We start from the raw sequence: 17500 nt of genomic DNA, 5'->3' as shown, positions 1-17500 counted from the left end.
GGGAACTGCATCAGTCTGCAAGGGGATAGAGACAAACCCCCAGCGTTCGTATGATAATCAAACGCGGATGGGACGTAGAGAAAGAAGGCCTCAGTATGACAATCATCTGGCCGAATAAGCTGAGGGAATCCGTATTGTGAGAGGGACTTTTGAGTCCATCGTCCCTAACCTGTCGGCAGTGTTCCCACATTGGGAGGTTAGTTAAAGGGGACGAAAAAAAAACACATGACTGCTAGCAGATGTTAGTATAGCAATTGTAAGTATACAGCAAGCTGGGTCACACTCTCCAGTAGGCCAAAACTAGAATATATGCTTCCCAGGTTTGGGTCACCGTCCGTCAGGAAGTCTAGAAGAACTAATGGAGAAGGTTCAGATGAAGGGCAACATAGATGGTACTACCTGAATTAAGATACTTCAGCAACTGGGGGGAAAAATAAGACTTGAGGCCTTAAATTTGCCCCACCAGAGGGCTCGTTCATAGAAAATGGTCCTGGGGTAATTAAAACAGTGACGGTATATATATATATATCACGAGACATGATCACTGTTGTGGCATTCAATGCCTTGAATGAGCAATGAACCTCTTCCTTCTAATATTAGAGACCATTTTGTCTCACTTGCTTCACTGTAGAGTTTCAGATACCAACAATGACCGGGAAGGAGAAATAAGGAAGAAAGAGAATAACCAAGTCTGCAAATAATGTCTTGAGGGGAAAGAAAAAAAAAAGATGGGAAAGAAATGTTTAGAAAATTAAGAAGCGTGACTTGGCAGCAACTAAAGAGACGCGTAGGAAAAAGAAAACTCGATAATTGGGTAAAGACCGACTGACTGACTGACTGACTGTGATGGGAAAACGGAGGAGGAGAAGAAGAGGAGGAGGGGCGCTTCGAAATATGAGGCCGCGGGTCGGTGGTACCTCAAGGGACGTCATGGAACCCTGAGGTACTACATAAAAAAATCTGGTTCTCAACGTCCGTAGAGTTTCTGCGGGATGAATAGATCGATCGATAGATACTGTCGTATACCCACACTGCGTCCAGTATATTAAAACTGAAAAAAATGGACCTTTAGAGATGCCATGGGCTGCCGTGTATGCCAAGAGACTATAGACACCCACAAAAGGAGATAACATGATGATGATCTGCATTTGCTCTCTCTCTCTCTCTCTCTCTCTCTCTCTCTCTCTCTCTCTCTCTCTCTCTCTCTCTCTCTCTCTCTCTCAAGGCTCCCCGTCGTAGGAGGATCTCCTCCCCGTCGCCTCACACCACAGAAGCACGCCAGTACACACACACACCACACCACACACCTCCTCCTCCCTTTCCTCCTCCTCCTCACACTCACACACACATACACGCACATACAACCGATCCCATAAAATCGGGTCTTGGCTCTGAGCGTGTAATTCGATCCTACCCCGACAGCTGGCTGGGAGGGAGGTCACGGGACATGGGATACCTCAGGCATCGGCTGGGAAGTCCCAGGTCATCCGAGACCTCTGGTTAGTACCCCCTAGATTGGGTCGTGGGACACGATTAGCCCCGTTACTGATAAGGGTAGATATTGCCATAATGATCTGTTGGCAGTTAGGGGGCAAGAAATACTTTAATTCTATGTGATTTTCAGACTTTTATGACTGACATCCCTGTTTATTGATGTCTCTTATACCTGGACTGGTGCTTGTTAAATAGGTCATTGATTAAGTGTCTTTGTCAAGTGGAGATGTGAAGTTCCTGCTGCGCCATTGGACGTGTCCCTGGAGTTTTAAGCAAAAAAATCTGAACCTTTTGTGTGTGTGTGTGTGTGTGTGTGTGTGTGTGTGTGTATGTGTACAAAATGTATGAATATTGAAGTAATGGACATTTTCGAGCGCCTGAGCACATACACTCGTGTGTGTGTGTGTATATATATATATATATATATATATATATATATATATATATATATATATATATATATATATATACCATCAATCAAAGTTCGTGCACATTCAAAGCACCAATGTTCCAGGGGTCTGTGGCATCAACCGGGCCCACACGAATACCCTCAGATCCCTCCTAACAGCCAACCCTCCAAAGATGTGTGCTGTGTTGGAGGAGACCCCCCCCACCCCTCCCCCCCCCTCCTTAATCCTCCAACAGAGTTTGCTTTTCCGGGAGAGACCATCTATTGGTCTTCCAGCCGTGTTTACTGCACTGGTAGAGTCCATTCCTTGGCCTTCTAGCAGTGTCTGCTGTGCTAGAAGAGACCCCCTCCCTTTGTCTTCCAGCACCGTCTGCTGCTCCGGAAGAAACCATCCCATGGCCATCCAGCTGTGTCTTCTGTGCTGGAAGAGGCCATCCGATGGTCTTCCAGCCGTGTCTACCAACGGGTTGAGAGAACCATCCTTTGGTCTTCCAGCACCGTGTGTTCCTCCTGAAGAGTAGATCTCCTCCTTTTCCAGCGACGTGTGCTCTGCCCTAGAGAGACGATCTCTTGGTCTTCCAGCAATGACTGTTCGGCTGGAAAGGGCCATTCCTTGGTATTCGTATCCTCACATGCTGTAGGTGGCTCCCTTCATTCCAGGTTTATTGTCCTCAGTCGCACATCCAGGAGAAAACAAAGAAGACTTCCTGGAACTCGAGTCGTAAAGGCCAAACACCATGTCAGGCGACACTTTCCAGTAAAGATGTGTGTCATGGATGGTATTCCAGGCCCGGTGTTGCACGGATCGTGACGAGGATTTCCTGGAAAGATTATCAGCAAAGGGATTCGAGAACGCGAGGCCATTTTTTTTTGGCTTGTTTAATCTGGGAGAAAATCCTTCTAGATTTATTGGGTTTTCTTGGTGTCCTTTGACTCTCGTGCCGAGCTTATCTCACTCTTTATTTTCGTAATGGCATTTTCTGGATGATCTGGGTCTGTGTGTGTGTGTGTGTGTGTGTGTGTGTGTGTGTGTGTGTGTGTGTGTGTAGTGTGTCTAAAGATGCGTTAAGGCGGAATTTGAGGCACAAGTTCGTTACATCTGTAAATATGTGGCAGTGCGCGAGAATTTGCATATCCAGTATCTTAACCTGGCGCAGGTAGAAGCGAGGCAATCCAGCTGTAATTACTTGACGATTAAATTTCCCAGATTTATTCATGGAGGATTTAAAATGCTTCGTAATGTTTTTGCATAAGGTAATAATGTGACGATTTGTATTCTTTTTGCGAATCACGCGGGAAGAGCGGTGGAGCCATCGCCCGGGGTATAGGGTAAGGGTAGCCGAAACCATCGGACGGTAAGATAAATAGGATTCGATTCCATATCGACTCAAAAGAAGGATGTGGATCGTGTGTCTGACTCATGCAGTTGTTCGTCTGCGCTTGCGCGTTAGCCTCACAGGGCAAGAAGGTCTCACAACGGCGTTATATTGCACGTCACATCACTGGAAATCTTACCTTTGTCTGGAAGTATATATATATATATATATATATATATATATATATATATATATATATATATATATATATATATATATATATATATATATATATGAAATGGATGTTTATGTTTATATGTACCTTTTTTTTATCATTACATGACATGACTTTAAACCTTATGTGAGATTAGCATTTTGCAAACAGGATCTGCGCATTGTTAATCTCTGACGGAAAAATGTGTCGATTAATGTTTGGGGACGTTAATGTCAGGGGTGAGGCCCTGGCGCCGCCTCACCAGCTCCATCACCAACACTGGCGCCAGTACCATCACCAACACTGGCGCCAACACCAGCACCAACACTGGCGCCAACACTATCACCAACACTGGGGCCAACACCATCACCAACACTGGCGCCAACACTATCACCAACACTGGGGCCAACACCATCACCAACACTGGCGCCAGCACTATCACCAACACTGGCGCCAACACTATCACCAACACTGGCGCCAACACCATCACCAAAACTGGCGCCAGCTCCCTCACTAACACTGGCGCCAGCTCCATCCCCAACACTGGCGCCAACACTATCACCAACACTGGCGCCAGCACCATCACCAACACTGGCGCCAGCTCCATCCCCAACACTGGCGCCAACACTATCACCAACACTGGCGCCAGCACCATCACCAACACTGACGGCAATACCATCACCAACACTCTCACCAACAACGTTACCAACACTGCCTCCAACACCATCACTATCACCAGCACCATCTCCAACACTAGGAGTGACACGATCATGCATGCGCCCCCCCCCCCTTCCCCCCCCCCTTCTCACCAACCATGTTCACTGTTCTCTCAAACGATTTTGTTCTTCCAGCGACCATAACACGGTGTTCACTTCACCGATATCCTCTGTTCTCTGGCCTCCCGCGCGCATAACGGAGATGGGAAAGACTTTATCATTTCTTATCAGTTACGATGTGGTGTCTGGGAACACCTCACACACACACACACACACACACACACACACACACACACACACACACACAGAACCGTTATCTTAAGAAAGAGTTCTGTTTTTTCTTCCTGATCGGGATGTTGATGCTGGACTGGACCTGGTATGAATAATGTGATTGTCTCTCTCTCTCTCTCTCTCTCTCTCTCTCTCTCTCTCTCTCTCTCTCTCTCTCTCTCTCTCTGAAAACACACACACATCACGCACACACACACACACGCGCACACGGGAGGAACTGACGGTAGACGGACCGTCTGCCTGGCGTCTCGCTCCCTGTCAATGACACCAGCGCTTCGACGAACCCTCCCTCCTCCCTAACCCTCCCTCCTCCCCTAACCCTCCCTCCTCCCTAACCCTCCCTCCTCCCTCCTCCCTAACCCTCCCTCCTCCCTAACCCTCCCTCCCTCCCTCCTCCCTCATCCCTCCCACCTGTCTCCCACCTTCCCTCTCCCCCTTGTGTCTGTCTGTGGGCGAGCCCAGCACCTCCCGGATAGACGGATGGGTCGTGGCTAGTGGGACTTGGGGACGACCTGCGGGACAGGGGTTTGTGTGGGGACGGGAGAAGAAGGGATAGAGAGGTGGACAGGTCAAGGATGAAAAAGGGGATGGGTTGGTAAATAAGAAAGAGAAGGGTAGGAGATATTGCTCGGGAGATAAACGATAGGGAGTGGCAGATGAATAGATAGATAGATAGATAGATGGATATAGATAGGTTGATAGATAGATGAATGGATAGATAGATACATAGATGGATAGATAGATAGAGTGATATATATATATATATATATATATATATATATATATATATATATATATATATATATATATATAGATAGATAGGTAGATAGATAGATAGATAGATAGATAGATAGATAAATAGATGGATAGATAGATAGATTGATGGATAGATTGATAGATAGGTAGATAGATAGATAGATTGATGGATAGATAGATAGATAGGTAGATAGGTGAAGAATGGTGGAAAAATGATACAGTGGAAACATTGATGAACCGGAGAGAGAGAGAGAGAGAGAGAGAGAGAGAGAGAGAGAGAGAGAGAGAGAGAGAGAGAGAGAGAGAGAGAGTGATGAAAACAGCAGGTATCTATAAACAAGTCAGAGGGGAGAGGGGGAGGAAAAAGAAATGGTAGAAAAATATATAATGATACTTCAGGGCCGAGGGGAGAGGAAGGTAGGGATGGGTACAAATGGGGTGATAAATGAGGGATGGGGAGAGGGGTGGCTACGAGGGGAACAGACAGACCCCCCTCACCCAAGAGGGGAATTAGATATCTAAGGGGAAGACTGAGGAGGGGAACCCAGGGCTTAATGGCAGATAGTAGCCCTTAGAACATCAGGGAGGAAGGATGGGTCTAAGGGGAGACATACCGGATATAAGGGGAGATTCATGGGTCTAAGGGGAGACTTATGACTCTAAGGGGTGATTTCAGATGATAATGGGAGACCTGGGGATATAATGGGAGGCTCGCAGAAGATAAGGGGAGGCCTGTAGGTATAAGGGAAAACTTAGAAGATAAAGGGAGACCTCAGAGACATAAGGTCTCAGAAGATAAGGGAGATAATGAGATAATGAACCTAATACTGGTAGATACGGATAACGATCACGCTAACGATCGTAACGAGGGTAACAGCGTAACCACATGAGACGGGTCAGGTCGGTGGATGAACCGAACACGAAGGATACAAGGTGGGAAGGAGCAACTCGCTTCTGGATCTACTGGGTCAATCACCGAAGTCTGTGTGACCTTACCTAAACCCCCCCCCCCGACTCACACACACCCCCTACCTCAACCCTACCCCCCCCCCTTACCCCCTCCTTAAAGTTCGGCAGTGGCTTTAATGCAGCGGGGGGGGGGGGGGGGGGTGGAGGGGGGGATGAGGGTCGCAACTTCCACTCTCACACAAACGAGTAAAAAAAAAAAATGAAATAAAAAAGAATTAAAAAGAGTTGTTGGGTCCTTGTTTTTTCTTTTGCGGGCTGTTTGGGAGGCAGTGGGAAAAGCAAAGGAGATTTTGTATGTGTGGAAGGATCGAAGGGTTAAGGGTCATTCCCTGTGGCAGACGCACGACTCCTGAGGGAGGGGAAATGAACACTTGATTTAACCTGGGAAAGCCAGAGATGATAACTGATCCTGGATGTTAATGTGGTCTACAATTTAACCTGGGAAAGCCAGAGATGATAACTGATCCTGGATGTTAATGTGGTCTACAATTTAACCTGGGAAAGCCAGAGATGATAACTGATCCTGGATGTTAATGTGGTCTACAATTTAACCTGGGAAAGCCAGAGATGATAACTGATCCTGGATGTTAATGTGGTCTACAATTTAACCTGGGAAAGCGATAACTGATCCTGGATGTTAATGTGGTCTACAATTTAACCTGGGAAAGCCAGAGATGATAACTGATCCTGGATGTTAATGTGGTCTACAATTTAACCTGGGAAAGCGATAACTGATCCTGGATGTTAATGTGGTCTACTAACTTGGAGAGCGGATGGGTAAAAGAATTCAACACGGAAGGCTTTAATGGCGTAATTTAACACCGGCAGTGTGGCGCATATGTTAATTTCTCGTGGAGGTTATTCATGGAATTATAACATGGGAGGCTGGCTTCGCGTAGAGTAATTCGACACTGAAGCGAAGGAGGATAAGTTAAATCATACGATGTCCAAGAGACATGAAAGAAAGTTGAACATATGTAGTCTTAACCAAAAGTTAACATGAAGGATAGATGGAGAAGGAATTTAACGTGAGTATTGGCTCGTTTTTAACACCTGTGAAACCACTGAGGAGGAGGGTGGAACCCTCGAACACGACGGTATAACCCTTGAAAACAACGACACATCCCTTGAACGCAACGACTCTGTCTTTGAGCACGACAATGATGCAGCTGGTTGCTCCATCTGCGGGTGCGCCTGCTGCTACTACAGCTGCACCTGTTGTTACTGCTGCTGGTACTGCTGCACCTGTTGTTGTTGGTACTGCTGCACCTGTTGTTACTGCTGCTGCTGGTACTGCTGCACCTGTTGTTGCTGGTACTGCTGCACCTGTTATTACTGTTGCTGGTACTGCTGCACCTGTTGTTGCTGGTACTGCTGCACCTGTTGTTGCTGTTGCTGGTACTGCTGCACCTGTTGTTGCTGCTGCTACTGCTGCACCTGTTGTTGTTGCTGCTGCTGCTACTACAGCTGCACCTGTTGTTGTTGCTGCCTTTTTTTTCTACTGCCGCTGTAACAGCCTACCTCTCTACGAGGTCCATGAATATCTTCCCTTAGAACAGAAGTTGACGTCAGACAGCTGGGGGGATAAAGAGAACCAGCTGTGGGTGGACGACCTGGTGTTGGTTTTTCTTTTCTTTTCTCTCCCGGGTCATGGACGTCGTGCATAGCTATTGTTCCCAAAGACTAAAGTTAAGTTTGGAACACAATTTATTGCTGTGGCAGGATCCACCTCTCTGCTTCCCCTCCTCTCTCTCTCTCTCTCTCTCTCTCTCTCTCTCTCTCTCTCTCTCTCTCTCTCTCTCTCTCTCTCTCTCTCTCCTGAGAGACGAGGTTCATTAGATCATCCTAGGCATCTGTCACGTACATAAGCCTCCCAGGGATACCCTAACTTTTTTTCCCCCCCTGAGAACTTTATGCCCCTTTCTTTCTTTCTTTCTTTCTTTCTTTCTTTCTTTCTTTCTTTCTTTCTTTCTTTCTTTCACCCCAACCCCCTCATCCCCCATTGATTTCCTACCAGCATCGTCAGGATAGAGAGGGGGAGGACCTCCCCAGAAAAGGTTGGCTCTACCAGCATCGTCAGGAGTGAGACAGACCCTCCCCAGAGAAGGTTGGCTCTACCAGCATCGTCAGGAGGGAGAGACAGACCATCCCCAGAGAAGGTTGGCTCTATCAGCATCGTCAGGAGGGAGACAGACCCTCCCCAGAGAAGGTTGGCTCTACCAGCATCGTCAGGAGGGAGACAGACCCTCCCCAGAGAAGCTTGGTTCCACCAGCATCGTCAGGAGGGAGACAGACCCTCCCTAGAGAAGGTTGGCTCTACCAGCATCGTCAGGAGGGAGAGACAGACCCTCCCCAGAGAAGGTTGGTTCCACCAGCATCGTCAGGAGGGAGACAGACCCTCCCCAGAGAAGCTTGGTTCCACCAGCATCGTCAGGAGGGAGAGACAGACCATCCCCAGAGAAGGCTATCTCTGTCAGCACCGTCAGGAGAGAGGGTTCACCCCGAGATAGGAATGTCCCTCTCAGCATCGTCAGGAGCGAGACACCAACACCTCACCGATGGTCTGTCGTACTTCCTCTCAGCATCGTCAGGAGCGCGACCGACCCCTCCTCCGCCGTCGTCGTCGTCGACCCATCCTGGTGATGGTGACCTTCCTCGCAAGTACTGCAGGGGGAGGAAACGGGCCGCCCAGGGACTTCACTCAGACCTTCCCGCGACACACCGGAACCCCTTATTCCCAAAGGCATCTCACGGGATGGACACGCCCGGGGGCTACACGCGACCAGACTCAGATCAGAGATATTGCTATGCGACCAGACTCACGTCACTGAGACTGCTATGCGACCAGACTCACGTCACTGAGACTGCTATGCGACCAGACTCACGTCACTAAGACTGCTATGCGACCAGACTCACGTCACTGAGACTGCTATGCGACCAGACTCACGTCACTGAGAGATCTTTCTTTGACGGCCTCGCCCGCTGACTCAGCCCGCTCCTCTGAACGAAACATTTTCCAAGGAAAAATTATGTATTAGCTCCTCGTTCCTCCTCCTCCTCCTCCTCCTCCTCCTCCTCTTCCTCCTCCTCCTCCTCCTCCTCCTCCTCCTCCTCCTCCTCCTCCTCCCATCATGCGACGATGATCCCCCTTACAGTGACGTGGATGGATCAACCCCCGGCGCACAGCTGTTAGTGCCCGTGGCTGCTTCCGTACTCGGGAAACGTGAGATACATTAACGCGGTAATTAACTGTGATATTCCAAGCTGCTGCAGCAGGAGGAGGAGGAGGAGGAGGAGGAGGAGGAGGGTTTGTAGCGGCGGCTGGAGTATTCAGCAACGCGCGAGGTGTAGAATTGTTTAATATTCCGAAGGTGTTGGTCGGACCCCCGCGCGCCGGGTCATTGCGTTCTGACCTCCCTCTACGGCGTCTGTTGGTGATATCTGGTCAGGTCAGTTCCTCCAGGTATGACCTGCTATCAGTACCAGTAGTAGTAGTAGTAGTAGTATTAGTAGTAGTATCTACCTAACACACCAGCAGCTACAGTCTTATTCCAGCTCATGGTTTTGGAGGTAAACTTTTTTCTTTTTTTTTGAAGGCAGTCTGGAGGGGAGCGACTCCAGCAGGTGTGGGTCATAAAGTCTAGGAGTAAGAATGATGATGACACCCCACCTCCCTCCTCCCCTTCAGGTGTTCCTCCACCCTTCCTCCTGCAGGAGTGTGGGGTGGGGGGCTGCAGGCTGCTCCAGGGCGCCCCCCGCCCCCCCACCACCACCTGCAGGTGAGAGGGTTTATGACCCTGGTAATGGCCAGCCTGGCCTGTACTACGTGAGGGATGTACACCCCATCTGACACACACACACACACACACACACACACACACACACACACACACACACACACGCACACACATTAGAACACATACAAGTCCAAACGAGCTGGTAGAGACAAATTTGACACCATTTTATGAAAGTTTGGATACATTCATTGTTTACATCTGGACTGAAATGTCTTTCCTTCTCCTACAGAGGCGTGAGGCAGAGGCGATCGCCGCCAGCGCACACCAGGTACGTGTACGTTTTCCGTGCGATGACAAAGGTGATCGGTGACCGTGTTTACTCCGCCTCAAAGCCAGAGGCCCCCTGCCTCACACATCCTAGCAAATCTCGCGCTGATTTTGTCAATCTTTAACCCTTGCACTCACGCTCAGACAGATCGTTAGGAGTCGTAATTGCTCAGGCATTTGATAGCAGTTCTGGAAAGCCCCTGACGCCTGGAGCCTGTTCCAGCCCTGGCATTCTTTCTCATTTGTCCGGATCATATCAGTCCTGGAAGCGTTTAGCTCCCTGGATTATATATGCCAGTCCAGGAAGTTGTTAGTTGTATGTGGGTTACGCGAGTCGTGTGTTTCTCTGTATAGTTCGATTTTGACCCTTGTATCACGTGACGTCAGAGTCATCAAGTCGTTTTCTGACCCCACACCAATCACTCCTCAGCCTACCTGCTCGTTAGCGATCTTCACCAGCTAGCAATCCACGACCCCAGCCATAGTTAACCTCACAACCCCCTTTCGGTCAAGTTGGACCTTGGGAACAGGACCCCTCACCTGTCAAGGTTGACCTCTCCGCTCTGTGTGAGGTCATGCGATCGAGGCTGAGGTCACGTGGGCGTCAAGGTGGAGAACGCCAGGTCTTCCACAGGATATGAGGGCGTCGGTGCTTGCAAGACTGGTCGACGAAAATGGTAATAGATCTCCCTTCCTTCCCATTCTCCGCCTCCCCTTCCCACTCTCCACCTCCCCTTCCCAATCTCCGCCTCCCCTTCCCACTCTCTGCCTCCCCTTCCCACCATCGCCTCCCCTTCCCACTCTCCGCCATCGCTGTCTCATCCACCTTAACCTCCTCCTCCTCCTCTCCATGAAGCCCTTAGCTTACCCAGCTTCACGTCGGGTGTTACCTGCCTGTTACATCAGGTCGTCTGGCTCACGCGTGACCTGTGGCCTAAGAGGGAGGTATGTATGACCCGCCAACACTCTGGCGGAGGTTCAATTCTCCGTCGCCACAAGGCACTCAAAGTGACGTCGATTCGAATCCTAAGGACACGGGTTTAACTCATGGAATCGACGTAGATTTTAACATGAGGGTGGGATTCGATCCTACGTACGGAATGATGTAATGTTTTACATGGATTCCAAGTGTTGATACGTGATATATATATATATATATATATATATATATATATATATATATATATATATATATATATATATATATGTATATATATATAAACTTACCGTTCCGTCAAATGAGTGTTTATAATTACGACAATCCTCCAAATACGTTTGAATTACCGTCCCTTAAATTCCGTTAAGGAGCGTGTAATCAGACGTATAGAAAGAGCATGATGGAAGCCATCAATGGTAAATGATTGCAGCCAATTACACCGACGTTATCTGAATTACACCCTGAATGAAATGGGTGTGTTGGGGGAGGGGGGGGGAATATAAGGGAGGGGAGACTCTCTGCCATCAACATAAATGATTGGGGGTAATTCTCTCTCTCTCTCTCTCTCTCTCTCTCTCTCTCTCTCTCTCTCTCCCATCTGTCAGGTCATGTCGTGCCATTAGTCGTCTCACACGAAGAGCTAAAACCTCATGATTCGGAGGCCTCGTTGTTCATGAGGAGGGGGGGGGGGGGGTCGTGGGGGTGGGGGGAGGTCTGGCTTATCAGGTCGTGCTATCGGGGAACCCGTGTGTGTGTGTGTGTGTGTGTGTGTGGGTGGGTGGGGGGGGGAGGTGGATGATATGTTATCTGTTTTTCATTTTGTGGTGATACACTTGTTGGCTGCTTTGTTATGTTACATCCTACTCTGTATTATATTACACCCTTGGTTTTGTTATAGTACACACCCTTGGTTTTGTTATAGTACACACCCTTGGTTTTGTTATAGTACACACCCTTGGTTTTGTTATAGTACACACCCTTGGTTTTGTTATAGTACACACCCTTGGTTTTGTTATAGTACACACCCTTGGTTTTGTTATGGTCCACACCCTTGGTTTTGTTATGATACACACCCTTGGTTTTGTTATAGTACACACCCTTGGTTTTGTTATAGTACACACCCTTGGTTTTGTTATAGTACACACCCTTGGTTTTGTTATGATACACACCTTTGGTTTTGTTATAGTACACACCCTTGGTTTTGTTATAGTACACACCCTTGGTTTTGTTATGATACACACCCTTGGTTTTGTTATAGTACACACCCTTGGTTTTGTTATAGTACACACCCTTGGTTTTGTTATAGTACACACCCTTGGTTTTGTTATAGTACACACCCTTGGTTTTGTTATGATACACACCCTTGGTTTTGTTATAGTACACACCCTTGGTTTTGTTATGATACACACCTTTGGTTTTGTTATGGTCCACACCCTTGGTTTTGTTATGGTCCACACCCTTGGTTTTGTTATAGTCCACACCCTTGGTTTTGTTATAGTACACACCCTTGGTTTTGTTATAGTACACACCCTTGGTTTTGTTATAGTACACACCCTTGGTTTTGTTATAGTACACACCCTTGGTTTTGTTATGATACACACCCTTGGTTTTGTTATAGTACACACCCTTGGTTTTGTTATAGTACACACCCTTGGTTTTGTTATAGTACACACCCTTGGTTTTGTTATAGTACACACCCTTGGTTTTGTTATGGTCCACACCCTTGGTTTTGTTATAGTACACACCCTTGGTTTTGTTATGGTCCACACCCTTGGTTTTGTTATAGTCCACACCCTTGGTTTTTGTTATGATACACTCCCTTAGTTTTGTTATGATACACACCCTTGGTTTTGTTATAGTACACACCCTTGGTTTTGTTATAGTACACACCCTTGGTTTTGTTATAGTACACACCCTTGGTTTTGTTATAGTACACACCCTTGGTTTTGTTATAATCTCATCCTGGCAACGTTCTCTCCCCCAGGGTCGTCGACGTCATCAAAGGCAGGTCTGGTAAGGAGGGGAGCCGTGGGGAAGGTCAGGCCGGACCAGGAGCTTTGTGTTCTGTAATTGGCTGTTGAAGGTTAACGACTCGCAAGGGGGTTTGTGTGGGGGGGGGGAGGCTACTTACTGCAGGCGAGGTTGGTGGCAAGGGTAAAGTGCGTGGGGGGGGGGGCTGTCCTGCCTGGCAAGGGCTGGTATCGTATTTGCCACGAACACAGGACCGGGCAAGGCTACGTAAGGCTGAGATGAAAGGCTAGGCCCTCATACTCAATTAGGGTTGTGCCGTCTACCTCATGTACCACCCCGTCGTACCCAAGGGTCGTACCGTCGTGCTCAAGGGTCGTACCGTCGTGCTCAAGGGTCGTACCGTCGTACTCAAGGGTCGTACCGTCGTGCTCAAGGGTCGTATCGTCGTACTCAAGGGTCGTGCCGTCGTGCTCAAGGGGCGTACCGTCGTGCTCAAGGGTCGTATCGTCGTGCTCAAGGGTCGTACCGTCGTGCTCAAGGGTCGTAGCGTCTTGTTTGTGATTGCCGTCCCGTCGTACTCAGGACTCGTACCGTCATGCTCAAGGGTCGTATCGTCGTACTCAAGGGTCGTACCGTCGTGTTCAAGGGTCGTACCGTCGTACTCAAGGGTCATACCGTCGTGCTCAAGGGTCGTATCGTCGTACTCAAGGGTCGCACCGTCGTGCTCAGGACTCGTACCGTCATGCTCAAGAGTCGTGCCGTCGTGCTCAAGGGTCGTACCGTCGTACTCAAGGGTCGTATCGTCGTACTCAAGGGTCGCACCGTCGTGCTCAAGGGTCGTACCGTCGTGTTCAAGGGTCGTGCCGTCGTGCTCAAGGGTCGTGCCGTCGTGCTCACGGGTCGTACCGTCGTGCTCAAGGGTCGTACCGTCGTGTTCAAGGGTCGTGCCGTCGTGCTCAAGGGTCGTGCCGTCGTGCTCACGGGTCGTACCGTCGTGCTCAAGGGTCGTACCGTCGTGTTCAAGGGTCGTGCCGTCGTGCTCAAGGGTCGTGCCGTCGTGCTCACGGGTCGTACCGTCGTGCTCAAGGGTCGTACCGTCGTGTTCAAGGGTCGTGCCGTCGTGCTCAAGGGTCGTATCGCAGTGTTAAAAGGGTTACCCTATCCTATTATATCTAACCCATTTAAATCTCTATCTATCTATCTGTTTATCTATCTATCTATCTTTCTATCTATCTGTTTCTCTCCCCACACACACACTTTCCTCCCCGATATTATCTCCCCAGCATCACGTCACCCTTTGTGCCTTCCTTGTCTCCCCAGTAACATGTGTCCCAGTCCTCCCCAGCCTCATCCCATCTCCATTTCCTCCCCAGCTTCATCTCTCCCTTTCCTCCCCAACGTTTCTCCCCCGACCTCTATACTCTCCACCCCGGGGGAGAGAATTTCTACACCCCATCCACAATCATAAACTCCCCTGTACAATTCTAATACAGATTTCTCCCCCATGGTCTCCCCGTCTTTGTCACATACCTTATCCTGCCTTATCTCTAACTCCTCCCGTTTTCTATAATATGTATATTCGTTTTCTTTTCCTTTTTTTTCTTCTCGTCTTTTCTCCGACGTTTAGTTTACGACGTTTCTTTTTTCTTCGTTTTTTTTTTCTTTCACCATTCCCACAATATTTCGCTCGCGACGTCACTTACAGAGATTCGGGGTTTCGAATGTCTTGTGACCTCTGTGTTTCGTTCACACTCATTATAAGAGCTTTTTCATATATATATATATATATATATATATATATTTTTTTTTTTTTTTTTATACTTTGTCGCTGTCTCCCGCGTTTGCGAGGTAGCGCAAGGAAACAGACGAAAGAAATGCCCCCCCCCCCCCATACACATGTACATACACACGTCCACACACGCAAATATACATACCTACACAGCTTTCCATGGTTTACTTCAGACGCTTCACATGCCTTGCTTCAATCCACTGACAGCACGTCAACCCCTGTATACCACATGACTCCAATTCACTCTATTTCTTGCCCTCCTTTCACCCTCCTGCATGTTCAGGCCCCGATCACACAAAATCTTTTTCACTCCATCTTTCCACCTCCAATTTGGTCTCCCTCTTCTCCTCGTTCCCTCCACCTCCGACACATATATCCTCTTGGTCAATCTCTCCTCACTCATTCTCTCCATGTGCCCAAACCATTTCAAAACACCCTCTTCTGCTCTCTCAACCACGCTCTTTTTATTTCCACACATCTCTCTTACCCTTACGTTACTTACTCGATCAAACCACCTCACACCACACATTGTCCTCAAACATCTCATTTCCAGCACATCCATCCTCCTGCGCACATCTCTATCCATAGCCCACGCCTCGCAACCATACAACATTGTTGGAACCACTATTCCCTCAAACATACCCATTTTTGCTTTCCGAGATAGTGTTCTCGACTTCCACACATTTTTCAAGGCTCCCAAAATTTTCGCCCCCTCCCCCACCCTATGATCCACTTCCGCTTCCATGGTTCCATCCGCTGACAGATCCACTCCCAGATATCTAAAACACTTCACTTCCTCCAGTTTTTCTCCATTCAAACTCACCTCCCAATTGACTTGACCCTCACCCCTACTGTACCTAATAACCTTGCTCTTATTCACATTTACTCTCAACTTTCTTCTTCCACACACTTTACCAAACTCAGTCACCAGCTTCTGCAGTTTCTCACATGAATCAGCCACCAGCGCTGTATCATCAGCGAACAACAACTGACTCACTTCCCAAGCTCTCTCATCCCCAACAGACTTCATACTTGCCCCTCTTTCCAGGACTCTTGCATTTACCTCCCTTACAACCCCATCCATAAACAAATTAAACAACCATGGAGACATCACACACCCCTGCCGCAAACCTACATTCACTGAGAACCAATCACTTTCCTCTCTTCCTACACGTACACATGCCTTACATCCTCGATAAAAACTTTTCACTGCTTCTAACAACTTGCCTCCCACACCATATATTCTTAATACCTTCCACAGAGCATCTCTATCAACTCTATCATATGCCTTCTCCAGATCCATAAATGCTACATACAAATCCATTTGCTTTTCTAAGTATTTCTCACATACATTCTTCAAAGCAAACACCTGATCCACACATCCTCTACCACTTCTGAAACCGCACTGCTCTTCCCCAATCTGATGCTCTGTACATGCCTTCACCCTCTCAATCAATACCCTCCCATATAATTTACCAGGAATACTCAACAAACTTATACCTCTGTAATTTGAGCACTCACTCTTATCCCCTTTGCCTTTGTATATATATATACTTCCCACGTATTCCCTGCGTGTCGTAGAAGGCGACTAAAAGGGGAGGGAGCGGGGGCTGGAAATCCTCCCCTCTCATTATTTTTTTTTAATTTTCCAAAAGAAGGAACAGAGAAGGGGGCCAGGTGAGGATATTCCCTCAAAGGCACAGTTCTCTGTTCTTAACGCTACCTCGCTAATGCGGGAAATGGCGAATAGTTTAAAAGAAAGAAAAGATGTATATATATATATATATATATATATATATATATATATATATATATATATATATATATATATATATATATATATATATATATATATATCAGTTGAATCAGATGTTGGAGCATTTAAACGATTTCCATCAGAACTGATGAATTATTAAGCTCAGTAACTTTGTTTTTCATTACCGTTTTCAATTTAAAACCTTCCGGTTGGTTGATAAAAATTGCTTCCCTCCCTCCCTCCTCTCTCCCTCCCTCCCTTCCCTCCTTCCTCTCTCCCTTCCCTCCTTCTTCTCTCCCTCCCTCCCTCCCTTCCTCCCTCCCTCCCTCCTCTCTCCCTTCCCTCCTTCGTCTCTCCCTTCCTTCCTCCTTCCCTCCCTCCCTTCCTCCCCCTCCCTCCTTCCCTCCCTCCTCTCTCCTCCCTTCCCTTCCCTCCTTCCTCTCTCCCTTCCCTCCTTCCTCCTTCCCTCCCAGGAGTAGTTGGGTGTCTGTGATGGGAAGGTCCATAGGTCCTTGACGTCTCAATTTACAGGTGTCAAGGTCACGACCTTGTGTTTAATGATGACCTCTCCTCTTCTGTGTGACCCCATGTGACCTCTTGTCTGTGTAGCTCTGTGACCTTTTCTTTGTTTGACTCCTGTGACCTCCTGTCATCACGTGGAAAATCTGAGAATTTTGATTATTCTTCTCTCAACGTGTGTGACCCATGGTGACCTCAGGTCATGTCTCGTCTTGTACAGATCTTACCTGTTTTCACCACGTGACACGCACAGACCTTCTCACTACCTGTGACCCCTCTTCCTTGTGACCTCAACCACC

At 47.9% G+C, this 17500-nt stretch overlaps 1 protein-coding gene across 1 annotated transcript in view; it reads left to right on the top strand.

Moving 5' to 3' along the window:
- LOC139753804 (dual 3',5'-cyclic-AMP and -GMP phosphodiesterase 11A-like) overlaps positions 1 to 17500 on the top strand; it is a 362719-nt gene that overhangs the window by 113263 nt on the left and 231956 nt on the right. Inside the window, exon 4 of the mRNA XM_071670684.1 lies at positions 10192 to 10230. The gene's annotated coding sequence lies outside the window, so the exon portion shown is untranslated. The remainder of the gene's footprint in view (positions 1 to 10191; positions 10231 to 17500) is intronic.

The sequence above is a fragment of the Panulirus ornatus genome, chromosome 15 (genome assembly GCF_036320965.1).
Source record: "Panulirus ornatus isolate Po-2019 chromosome 15, ASM3632096v1, whole genome shotgun sequence".
NCBI lineage: Eukaryota > Metazoa > Arthropoda > Malacostraca > Decapoda > Palinuridae > Panulirus > Panulirus ornatus.
The sequence above is the reverse complement of the archived record's forward strand: the minus strand, read 5'-3'. Positions and strand labels throughout refer to the sequence as shown.